The sequence below is a fragment of the Gavialis gangeticus genome, unplaced genomic scaffold, assembly GCF_001723915.1.
Source record: "Gavialis gangeticus isolate Ggan-Ray unplaced genomic scaffold, GavGan_comp1, whole genome shotgun sequence".
Classification (NCBI taxonomy): Eukaryota; Metazoa; Chordata; order Crocodylia; family Gavialidae; genus Gavialis; species Gavialis gangeticus.
The window spans coordinates 40,099,294-40,103,049 of NW_017729004.1; positions in this window are offsets into that span (position 1 = coordinate 40,099,294).

The window sequence follows — 3,756 nt, forward strand, 5'->3', positions numbered from 1 at the left end:
AAGTGTGTGGGCCAGGAGCACCCCATGGAGCTTCTGCCTGCTGCTGCTGCCACCAGCAGCAGGGACTGTGTGCCATAGGGGAGCATGGGAGGGGGTCCCTACACCCCCCAACCATCCCTGACACCCTACCCACACCCCTCCACATATACACACACCCCTCAGTCACAGTCCCCCAGCATCTCAACATGCTTTGCAGCTGTGGGCTAGGCTGTGCTGTCTGCTCCAGAGAGCAGGGCTGCCCCTGTCCCTCTGCTCCCTAGCTGGAGCAGTGAGAGCTGGCTGACAAGGAGGTAGGGAGGTAAGCCCAGCTAGGGATGCAGCCCAGTTTCCAGGGGTGAGGACTGCCCCCTCTCCCCTCAGACAAACACTGGCCCGGGTCCGGGTCCGGGGCCAGGGAGGGGGGTTAAACATCCCCTCCCCTGCTCAGACTTACTGCTGGCTGCAACTGTGGACTACAATTCCCAAAGACACCTGGAAGCAGGAAGAGGAAGTGATGAGCAGCCCTGCAGAGCCCTGATGCTATGAATTTGGACTGCAAATCCCAGAGACCTTAGGGGCATCAGGAAGAGGAAGTGAACACACAGCCCATGCTGGCTACATGCTAGAGAGCTGTGCTCTAGTGCCCCCCAGCGCCTGGCCTGAGCCACTGCAGGCATGTGGCTGCATGTCCTGAATCAAAGGGAAATGTTCATTTCTGTTTCAGTTTAATCTCTGCAGTTTAGACTAACCTGCAAAGACTGAATTGATTCAGCCTCAGGTTTTTTCACTTTATGTACTTAGTCTCAAATCAGGACAAAAATATTTTTTTAAATGAAATTAAAATGTTATAGTAGACATCTGACTTTTAGTATATGATTTGGTTTTTTTCGGGTTCCAACATGGCAACTCCCTCCCCCCCAGGGAACACTTCTGGTGGCAAGGGGAAGGACTTCTGGTGGTAAAGGTCGGGAGTTAGGGGTGCAGGACTTCTGGTCCCAAGATGGCGACCAGGGGGCAGGGCACCTATGAAGGGGCAGGGCTATCCTTGAGGCCCTTGACAGCTCACCAGAACTCAAGTGGCCCTCCAGCTGAAATGATTACCCACCCCTGCCCAAGAGCACCTGGGGTTAAGATACTAACTCTGCTGTGAAGATGAGGGTTTGCAAATGAACCAAGGACTTGCAGAGCTGCAGCAAATGGCTGCTCAGGACCACTGAGGTGCTCAAGGCAGCAATAAACCGTTCATCCTTAACTCAGCAACTCACTGCAAACTAAGCCAACTGCAAGCCACTGAGATACGAATGATGTGGGTTCTGCTGTACTTAATTTTTTTCATTTGTTTCTCTCCTAGTATATCTGCACAAAGATATACTAGGAAACACAACAGAATTTGTACCTTCCATTGACCCCTTTTGGGCATCGCCCCCTCCAAAAGTCTGATCCTCAGATGGTATCACTGTTACCACTTTGAAATGGGAAATGTTAACATGTATTGTTGATAAATAAGGAATCATCACCAGGAGCGCACACAACTTCTGTACCTGAGAAATTCTAGGTTTATGTGCATGTCCCAAACCCTTTTTTTAAAAGTAACCAAGGAGTACCAGCAGGCTTGGTTTTATAAAGCTGTTTTCATTCAAAGTGCTAGCAACAGCCCACTGCAGTCAGTTTTTACCTTACTGGCCCTTGTGAAGAAACCAGTATGATCATTATTTCAGTGGAGAATGTAACCTGAAGTTATACATGCATCTGGAAAATCTGTGGAGGTAATGTTGCATAAATTGCTGATTTTATCCCCTGGAGGCTAGTCCAATTCACCTCTAGAAGAGTCACACTTTCAGGCTGGATCCAACTCTATTTTATTGCTTGCAAGCAGGCCGACAGAGGAGCTTGTTGCTCAGATCAGTGTCGACCCTAAACAAAGAGCGCACGTGGCTTTTATTGAGCTAGCATTTTTTTCAGTTGACGTGTTACATTTTGATTGGTCATTTCAAACCAAAACCTGAGCAACCTATAAGACATACGTAGTGGGCCATCCTGTACCATGTGGGTGGAAAGTTACAGAATGCAGGGGTTAATACTAAAACAAGGAAGAAAGAACCATAGAGAAAAGTATCTATTTTCGCTACAGTAAGACAACCTTCGGCTTTGACAGCAGCTAGGATGGCTCAGAGTGATTTCCATTTAGAAGTGCTTGTAGGTAATGACTAAAACTGAGCTCTGAAACTATTCCCATCATTCCCAACTGGTTGGGAATCAAGAACAGTAAGGAATTAGTTACAGATGCTTTTAGGACTTTGTTGCGCTGCTTCGTTCTACAACTGGTACTTCAGAGCCTTGATTATAGCACAACTTCCCCTCAAGAAAGAGGAAAAATTCTATTCTTTGGAGGGAGGCACCATTGAATTTAATATTGTGGTTTTTGGGGAGTTATTTGCACAGCCACACCCTCTGTTGGAGAGGGCAGCACGGCTGGGAGGGACTTTGGGAGAGGAGGGAGGGATCTCCCTTCTGGCTTGGGGGGCCAGAGGAGTGGGAGGGGGTAGGCATAGGGTAGGTGAAAGTGGCAAAAGTGGTTTTATATTTAAATGAGATTTGGGGGGGAACTGGCCAGAGGGGCCATTCTTAAGGGCTGGGAAGTGACTGAGAAGGCATTTCAAGTTTGGGGCTATTTTTTTTGTGAAATCTACTGTTGCTTCTTACACGTGGGTTGTTTTGTTGCACTGTTTAACGTGAAATGCTTGTTGTTTGTGGTGCTGGAAAGAGGTTTGCAGTGCCACAGAAGCAATTTCTGCATGTCTGGATCCAGCCTAAGGTGCCATCCTGCCATACCTTCTCTTTGTTATTTATTGGAAGCCACTCTAAACCTTTCTGAATAGGATAGGATATAAATCGAAATAATAATTGAATGCAGTGAACTTTAGAGAAATGACTAGTAACACTCAGTTGTTATCTTAAGGAAAGGTTCATGTGTGTGGACTGTTAATAATTTGCTCTCCATTGGACAAGGAGCAGCAGCCTTGTTCTTGGCCTCAAGGAGAATTTAACTGGACTGGAGGTACTTCTGGTTCTTTTTGTTTCAAGGTTCTTGTTGTAGTTTGGTTGAAACAGAAATCTTAGCTGGAGAAATGAAGTGGCAAACAAATGAATAATGCATTTTGGGGACCTGTAGTAACTCCCAACAACTGTTTTTTCCTTTTAACACGACGTAGTGGTGAGTGTCTAATTTGGGGATTGCTTTTCTAAGTTCGGTGAACAACCGCACTCTTTTCCAGAGTTCATACCATTCCCTAGAGCACTGAAAATAAGACGCCAACCCATGTCTCTGTCACCTTGTTACAGACTAGGAGAGATCCACCAAAAAGAAAACTTTTAGTGACTGGCTCAAATTACCTTTAGAAAATAAGAGGAGAAGTGATATTCTTCACAGCTGTGGACATCTTGAAAACAGAAGTTGAGATGTATGTCCTCTGGGTGCAGCCTAGATCAAGGATGATACTAGCCTTGGCAGTGGGTGCTCCTGCTCCCTGAAATGGGTTCCCAATGGCAGGAGGGTGACGTTGTGCCCACTATTGACAGTGCAGTGTTGCCAACCTCAGATGCTTAAGGACTGCAACGTTGAAATGTTGCCTCATTTCTTGCCCCTGACTTCCCCAATTTAAAATTTTCCTTCTGGTTTTTGAGGCTGTAGAGAAAAGCTGCCGAACCACAACGCATGAGAACAGTTAAAATGGGAGGCATTTGTAAGTCATCCGTTTTATTATGCAGCTACCCTCT